The sequence below is a fragment of the Sapajus apella genome, unplaced genomic scaffold (assembly GCF_009761245.1).
Source record: "Sapajus apella isolate SASKATOON/1434 unplaced genomic scaffold, GSC_monkey_1.0 scaffold3, whole genome shotgun sequence".
Taxonomy (NCBI): domain Eukaryota; kingdom Metazoa; phylum Chordata; class Mammalia; order Primates; family Cebidae; genus Sapajus; species Sapajus apella.
Window position 1 is genome coordinate 984,899 of NW_022436943.1, and position 9,443 is coordinate 994,341.

Genomic DNA, 9,443 nt, shown 5'->3' on the forward strand with positions numbered 1-9,443 from the left:
CTAGGCTCCTTCCATCTGTGAGGTCGCCATCCTAAAACCATGACCTTTGGGTCACTGTAGAAGGGGAAGGAAATCGAGGCAATTGTACAGGGGTGTAAGTGGGAAGGGAGCATTTTATGGCAGTCCTGGAAATAGTATATGTTATTCCACATTGTATTGTCCAGGATTCAGTGACATTCCCCTAACATAGTTGCACAAGAGGCTGGGAATGTAGAAATCTAGTGTACCTAGGATAAGAAAAGTGAAATGGAGCTTGGTGAACACATGGCATTGTCTCTGCCGCAGTCAAAAGTCAACTTCTTGGACAGAAAAGTGAAGAGGTACAAACTACAACTACCTTGTGACTAGCTACAGTTTCCTACAAAATGTAAAATGTCCCTAATTCAGTATGTACATTCCCTCTTCTACCTAAGAGATTATTAGGGTTTAGTAGCTTCCAGATTGCAGTAGATCTAGTCTTAGAGCCAGTGGTCAAAGGAGATGGGATTACTAAATTGTCTTCATATTCCAATAATTGAATGGCACTTGGATACTACTTGGATGGATTCTTGATGTTTTATCTTTATCATAATGAATTCATAGATAATCTTCTCTGTATTCTCAGTACATATTAAGATTACTAAACTTGGCCAGGCACGGTGGCTCATGCTTATAATCCCAGCGCTTTGGGAGGTCAAGGTGGGTGGATCACTTAAGGCCAGAAGTTCAAGACAGCTTTGCCAAAATGACGAAACTCCATCTCTACTAAAACCCCCAATAAAAAAAAAAAATTTGCTGGGCATGGTGGCTCCCACCTGTAATCCCAGCTACTTGAGAGGCCAAGGCATGAGAATCACCTGAACCCAGGAAGTGAAGGTTGAAGTGAGCCAAGATCCTGCCACTACACTCCAGCCTGGGTGACAGAGGAAGATTCTGTCTCAAAAAAAAAAAAAAAAATTACCAAACTTATAGGAAGCACAATGATAAGGGTCACATGTGTTTCCTATCACATAGAGGACTAAACTGGAAATTACATGATATAGGTTTGTTCTCGTACCTTTAATTTCTCACTATATAAGAATAGGATTGGTCTATAAGAACTTAAGAAGTATTTGTGCACTTCTCATACTAGACATGATCAAGTAACTAGTATCAGACCTTCCCTCCTTCCAGGAACAACTATTAAACTAAATAAAATGTAGAAAACAATTTCTTTTGGGCATCAGATAAGGCCCATGCATTACTATAATCCTTGAGAAAGAATAAGCTCAGAATGAGAACTTTACATTCAACCCTGGAGGGGGGCATTTTCCAAACCACTTTCGGAGAATTGGAGTAGATAAATAAATTGGAGTTTGGGCCTGCAAAGGTTCCTCGACACGATATGTAGACAGGAAAGAGCGACAAAGAAGGAGCCCCAGGAATCTGCATAGGAGTTTTTTTTGGGGGGCCCTTGGCCATATGCTAAACTGCATCTGTGCTTGGCAAGATTCTGTAAGATATACTAGCAAAAAAACAGCTGGAGGAGATGAAAGCCAAATCTATATTTCAGAAGTTGCACAAAGCTATGAAGAAATTGGAGTTCTGATCCACTCAGAGTAGAGATACCATGTTGAGACCCCAAAAAGCCCATGCCCTAGGAGTAAGGACCATACCATATAAGTAAAAGCCAAATTCTAGAACTAAGGAAAACCTGAAATAGATTCACCTTAGTGGCCTAAAATAAGCCTCAACAGAATCAAAGTGATGCGCCAGTAATTTAACTTTCTTTCAGAAAAATAGTCAACACTTTCAGAGGAAGATAACAAAATCCAGAGTTCTTCCATGTTCAGCATAAGATTTTTTAAATTGCCAAATATGTAAATCAACAGAGGAAAAACTGACACATAATTAAGAGAAGAGGTGGTCAATTGAAAAGTCTTACAGATGACTAAGATTTTAGAATTAATGCAGAAGGACTTTAAAATCATAAATGTTTTAAAATTTAAAAGATCTTTCTCCTGTTGAACCTTATATGAGACCAAAGCCCTGCCTGGCAGCTTGACTGTAACCTTATGAGTGAGCATGACCCAGAGTCATCCAGCTAAGACAACTAAACCACACTCAGATTTCTGACCCACAGATACTGTGAGATAATAAATTACAATATGTAAAGGAAAAGACTGAAGAAATGGCATAATAGATGGATGGAATTACAACAGAAAACGAGAAACTCTAAAAGAATCAAATGAAAATTCTAAAACTGAAAAATATGGTAATCTGAAATGAAAAATCCAATGGATGGGCTTCCCAGCAGATGCTCACAGCTGAAAAAGGAGTGAGTAAACTTAAAGACAGACTAATGGAAATTATCTAAAGTAAAGCACAGAGAGAAAACAAAAGGAGAAAAATAGGACAGAGTTATAGAGAATAGTGGGATAATATAAAATAATCTAACAGGTATAACGGAGAGAGAATGGGTAGAAAAAATATTTGAAGATAAAATGCCCTCAATTTTTTAAAGATAGCAACCTACAGGTCCAAGAAATTAAGAGAACCCCAAGCAGATAAATTATCTGAAGACCACACCTAGGCTCATTATAGTCAAAGTGCTGTCAACCAAAGATAAAGAGAAAATCTTCATTGCATCCAAAGGAAAAATACACATTACAATTTAAGTTACAACAATGATGGCTAATTTTTTTATGAGAATGAAAACTAGAATGAAAAGTCATCTTTAAAGTGATAAGGCTGGGCACAGTGGCTCATACCTGTAATCCCAGCACTTTGGGAGGCCAAGATGGGTGGATCACCTGAGGTCAGGAGTTTGAGACCAGCCTGGCCAACATGGTGAAACCCCATCTCTATTAAAAATATAAAAATCAATTGGGTGTGGGGGTGGACACCTGTAATCCCAGCTACTTAGGAGGCTGAGGCATGAGAATCACATGGACCTGCTTGGTGGAGGTTTCAGTGATCCGAGATTGCGTCACTGAACTCCAGCCTGGGTGACAGAGTAAGACTCAGTCTCAATAAATGAATAAATAAATAAATAAAGTGATGAAAGAAGAAAAGAATTTGTCAACTTGGAATTTTACATCCAGTGAAAATATTCTTCGATATTGAGGGCCTTCACTTCACCTCCCTCTTCCTCTTTGTCAGAGCCAATAATTAGTCTGGCACAATCAGTGGTGCCAGAGTCAAGAATTTAGCTGGCAGGTTTGGCAGAGACAGGATTAAAAAGATGGCCTGTATAGTTAGGAGATTGATTACATGTGGGGATTACCAAAAAGTATGTTGAAGATAATAGGAGCCAGGTTTTCACTGTTGGAGAAATTACAAACATGGTAAGGGAGGTTGCTAGAATAAATCTTGTGGTGTTGAATTGGTATTGGAAGTATTAGTGAGAATTCATGGTTTATACTATATAAACCAAGATATATTTCAAATTATCTTCCTATAAAATACTTACTAATTGTTAATAAGTACAGAGATTTATTAACTTTTCAGTGGAGAAATAAGGCACATGCCATCTTTTTAAAAATTGTGGTAAAATTCAAATAATTAAAATTTACCATTTTAATCATTTTTAGTGTATTTTCAGTGGCATTAAGTACACTCACATTGTTGTGCAACAGTCATGATTCTCTCTCCAAAACCTTTCTGTCTTCCTAAACTGAAATTCTGTATCCATTAAGCAACAGTTACCCATAACATTCTCCCTTTCCTCCAGACCCTAGCAGCTGCCACTCTACTTTCTGTCTTTATGAGTTTGACTACTTTAGGTATCTCATATAAGTAAAATCATATTGTATTTGTCTTTTTGTGACTTGCTTATCTTACTTAGCATTATGTCCTCCAGGTTCATCCATCTTGCAGAATTTTCTGTTTTTAAAGGCTGAATAATATTCTGTCATATGTATATACCACATTTTATCATTCATACATTGATGGTCACTTGGGTTGCTTCCATCTTTTGACTATTGAGAATAGGCTGCTGTGAACATGGGTGTAGAGGTAACTGAGTCTCTACTTCCAATTCTTTGAGGTATGTATGGAATTGTAGGATTGTATGTAATTCTCTGTTTAAGTTTTTGAGGAACTGCCATACTATTTTCCATGTTGTATGCACCAGCAGGGCAAAGGGTTCAAATTTCTCCACATCCTCAACACTTATTTTCTGTTTTGTTTGTTTGCTTAGTTTTTTATAACAGCCATCCTAATGCATATAAAGTGGCATCTCATTGTGGTTTTGATTTGCATTTCCCTAATGATTAGTGATGTTGAACATCTTGTGCTTTTTGGTGTCTGCATGTCTTCTTGGAGAAATGTCTATTCAAGTTATTTGCCTTTTTTTTTTTTTTTTTTTTTTTTTTTAAGAAATCTGTGCTCCCTATGTTACCCAGGATGGAAAGGCTAATCATAGTGTACTGCAGACTTGAACTCCTGGGCTCAAGCAATCCTCTCATCTCAGCTATTCACCACCATCCCAGACCCCTTTGCTCATTTGCAAATTGGAGCTGTTTTTTTTTGTTGAGTTGTAGGAATTCTTTCTATATTCTGAATACTAGCTATATGATTTGCAAATTTTTTCTACCATTTTGCCAGTTGCCTTTCACTTTATTGGTTGTGTCTTTTGATACATAAAAATTTTACATTTTGATGTAGTCCAATTGCTTTTTTTTTTTTATTGAGACAGAGTCTCACTGTGCCACCCAGGTTGGAGTCCTGTGGTGTGATCTCAGCTCACTGCAAACTCCACCTCCCAAGTTCAAGCGATTCTCCTGCCTCAGCCTCCTGAGTAGTTGGGATTATAAACATGAGCCACCATGCCTGGCTAATTTTTGTATTTTTAGTAGAGGTAGGGGTTTACCATGTTGACCAGGCTGGTCTTGAACTTCTGACCTCAAGTGACCCACCTTCTTTGGCCTCCCAAATTGCTGGGATTACAGGCGTGAGCCACTGTGCCTGGCCAATTGCACTAATTATGTTAAACCCTGTCTCTACTAAAGATACGAAAAATTAGCCAGGTTTGGTAGCTCATGCCTGTAATCTTGGCTACTCGGGAGGCTGAGGCAAGAGATTGCTTGAACCCAGGAGTCAGAGGTTGCAGTGAATCGAGATCACGCCATTTCACTCTAGCCTGGGCAAAAACTAAATAAATAAAAAATAAAGCTGGGAAAGGGAATGAAGAACATTATCAAGACAAAGTGAAATTTGAGTGGAACATGTAGATTAGATGATAATATTGTATCAGTGTGCATTCTCTGAATCGGGGTCCTTGTATCTACAACTTATTTTTAAACAGTTTAAAAAATTATCTTTGTGTCTGGCTGGGTGTGGTGACTCATGCCTGTAATCCCAGCACTTTGGGAGGCCAAGGTTTGAGGATTGCTTGAGGCCAGGAGTTTGAAATCATCCTGGGCAACACAGTGAGACATCATCACTACAAAAAAAATTTTTTCTTTTTTTTCACTGACTTCCCCCTCCTCTACAAAAAATTTTTTTAAAAAATTATGGGCCAGGTGTGTTGGCTCATGCCTGTCATCCCAGCAATTTGGGAGGCCAAGGAGGGCAGATTGCTTGAGCTTGAGAGTTCAAGACCAGCCTGGGAAACATGGCAACACCCTGTCTCTATAAAAAATACAAAAATTTGCCAAGCATGGTGGTGCATGCCTGTGGTCCCAGCTACTTGGGAGGCTAAGGCAGGAGGATTGCTTGAACCCAGGAGGTAGAGGCTGCTATGAGCCAAGATCGTGCCATTGCACTCCAGCCTGGGTGGCAGAGCAAGACCCTATCTCAAAAACAGAAAAAAAAGAAAGAAAAAAAAGAAAAAAAAGATGCGATGTGTGTAGTGGTCTAAGTGTATCCACACATACATAGAGACAGAGAGATTGATTAAACAAATGTGGCAAAATGTTAACAATGAAATGTTACCAGCTGAAAAGAGTACTTGGGAGTTTCTGGTGCTATTGCAGTTTTTCTGTAAGCTTAAAATTAATTCAAAGTAAAAAGTTTAAAAACAAGAAAAATGAAGCCCAAATATAGACATTTTTCAGACAAACAAAAGCTGAGAGAATCTGTTGGCAATAGACCTGCACTGCAGAAAATACTAAGGAAGTTCCCAGGGTTGAAGAGAAATGATCCCAGATGGCAGCCTGCATCTGCAGGAAGGAAGAAGAGTGCTAGAAACGGTAAGATTTCTAAATGACACTTTCAGACTGTAATTCAATATGGTGGATTAAGCACATGTGTTTAGCTCCTCTCCCTCCCAGCTCTTAAAAATTACTGTAAAGTCTGGAGTTATAAATCCACAAAAATAAACAGAAGGCATTAGTTGATCAAGAGACTTCAACATCTGCAGGGATTGGGTCGGAAAAAAATATATTTTTAAAAGTAAAAATAAAAAATAAAAAGATTTCAACCAATTTCTGGAGACTGAAAGCGAATAATGGAGTAAGTATTGAAGGGGGAAGCAGGGAGGAGGAAACCTCACTTAAAAGAATGTATGATGGATACTATAGTTGCGGAAACTGTACAGAAGCCTGCAGAGGCTTAGGATTCAGAAATTCCAGGTCCTGCAGGGATAGCCAAACATTAGGCTGAAAACAGTGGGGCTACTGGAAAGTCTGTAGGCAGAACATTCAACTCATACATTCTGCAGAAAATGCCTCACTCTCCCCAGGCATAGACAGAAAGAGAGAGAGACAGAGTGAGAGAAGGAGAGATTGGTTGATCTACTGATTTGCAGAAGAAATGAAAAAGGTATCTGGTGAGAGCCCGGACAGTGACCATGTGAATTAGTGCCCTATTCAAGGCACAGCTCCCCTCATTCTATTTTTTAAGATCCAAAGACTAATGGCTGCTCCCTATCTGCTCACCTGAAGTGACTCCTGTCAGGTGGCAAGCCCTGCCATGACATGTAACTGATAATGAGTTTTTATATTGCCTCATTCTTAAATGTAGGTGGGCATGATGGACAAAAGTGCGCAATATTAAGGAAAATGACCCAGATACATGCAAACAAAAACTACTCCATAGGAAATAGTTGATTCAAGGAAAAAATAATTTAAAAAAATGTGTAATTAGTGTCTTCAGATATCTGTATAGCTACAGATCTATAAAGATACATCAGAAAACAAAAACGCAATGCTATGGGCAAAAACTGAAAGAAAGTGCATTTGGGAATAAAAAATAAGATTACCAGGTTGGGTGTGGTAGCTGTAATCCCATTAGTTTGGGAGGCTGAGGCAGGAGGATTCTTGAGCCTAGGAGTTCCAGACCAGCCTGGGCAATATAGTGAGATCCTGTCTCTACAAAAAATAAGGAAATTAGCCAGGCATGCTGGCAAGCACTTGTAATCCCAGCTACTCAGAGACTGAGGTGGAAGGATTGCCTGAGCCAAGGAGGTTGAAGCTGCAGTGAGTATGATCATGCCACTGTACCCCAACTTGGGAAACAGAGTGAGACCCTGTCTCAAAAAGAAAAAATAATAAAAGATCCATTGGAAGAGTTGGAACATACTCCTCACAAAGAAGAACACACAAGGATGGGGAAAAGTCCAAGAGGATGTATTGAGGATGTCCAATCTATAATTATTAGGATTTCTAGGAAAGAACAGAGGCAGTTGTGGGGGAAATGATTAAGGAAACAATAGAAGATAATGAAGGAAGTGAGACATTAAATTGAAAGGGCTCACTAGGTATCCATCAGAGTAAATAAAGATCCATTCTCAGATTCATCATTCTAAAATTGTAGAATACCAAGGAAACAGATGTAATACAGAGAAAAAAAGCAGGCAGTCAATAAAGGAATGAATTCTGAGACTTGTAGCAGCCTTCTTATCAGCAAGAAACAGGAAGTCTGTGAAGAAATGCCTTCAAACTTCTGAGGGAAAGGGATTTCATTGTAGAACTCTCTAGATCTCTTAAACATGTGTGTAGTCAGAATACAGATATTTTCAAACATGTAAGGACTCAGATGTTTACCTTCCATGCACTGTAGTTCCTTAGAAAGTGAATCCAGCACAGGTGAATGCGGACCAATCTCTGAGGTCCAGCCATGGAAATAGGCCTGGAGAGGACCTGGGAGGAAGAGCTTCAGAAGAAAGATGTGGAAGAATAAAGGATGAGAGTGATTCAAAACAATAGATATGTTGGTGGATATGAAAAAAAAATTGAGGATATGTCAGACTAACCATATAATAAATTAATGCCAATAAAAATGAGGAACTCAGAAGAACTGGGAGAAACACACAAGGAAAGAAATTTTACGATGCTTACTTTGGGTCTAAATTGGACCATATTTAAATCATAAGATAGCTTTGTTAATTTTCAGCTTTTAAAATCAAGATATAAATATAGAATTATTGTATGATCCAGCAATCCCCCTGTATTAGTCTATTTTCATGCTGTGATAAAGACATACTCCAGATTGGGAAGAAAAAATAGGTTTAATGGATTCACAGTTCCATGTTTTTGGGGAAGCCTCACAATCATGGCAGAAGGAAAAAGGCACTTCTTACATGGCAGTGGCAAGAAAGTATGAGGAAGAAGAGAAAGCAGAAACCCCTTATAAAACCATCAGATCTCGTGAGACTTATTCACTAATGACAACAGTATGGGGGAAACCATCCCCCGATTCAATTATCTCTCACTGGGTCTCTCCCACAACATGAAGAAATTATGGGAGCTACAACTCAAGACGAGATTTGAGTGGGGACACAGTTAAACCATATCACTTCCTTTCTGGGCATATCAGCAAAGAAACTGAAAGCAGGAACTCAAAAAGATATTTGTACATCCATGTTTCTAGCAGCACTATTCACAATAGCCAAAAGGTGGGTGCGGCCTCAATGTTAACCATTGACAAATAAATGGATAAGCAAAATGTGGTGTATGCATACTGCTGTTGTTGGGATATGGTTTGTCCCCCCCAAAACTCATGTTAAAATTTGATCCCCAATGTGGCAGTGTTGGGAGGTGGGGCCTAGTAGGAGGTGTTTGGGTGATGGGGATGAATCCCTCACAAATGGCTTGATGCCATTCTCACAGTAAGGGGTTCTTGTTCTCGAGGGAATGGATTAGTTCCCACAAGAGTGGGTTGTCATAAAAGCCAGGATGCTCCTCAGGTTTTGCCTCTCACGTGTCTGTGCTTCCTCTCTGACCTTTTACCATGTGAGGCAGCGCCAGAAAATGAGCAGATGTGTTGTAACAACACAATATGGACTAAGACACAGGCAATGGATTATTATTCAGTCCTAAAATAGAAGGAAATTCTGACACATGCTACAGTGCGGTTGACCTTGAGGACATTATGCTAGGTGGAATAAGCCCATTACAAAGAGACGGATACTGTATGATTCTACCTGTATGAGGAAACTAAAGTAGTCAGATTCATAAAGACAGAAAGTAGAATGGTAGTTGCCAGGATCATGGAGAAGGGGGACTTGGGAGTTGCTTAATGGGCACAGACTTTCCATTTTG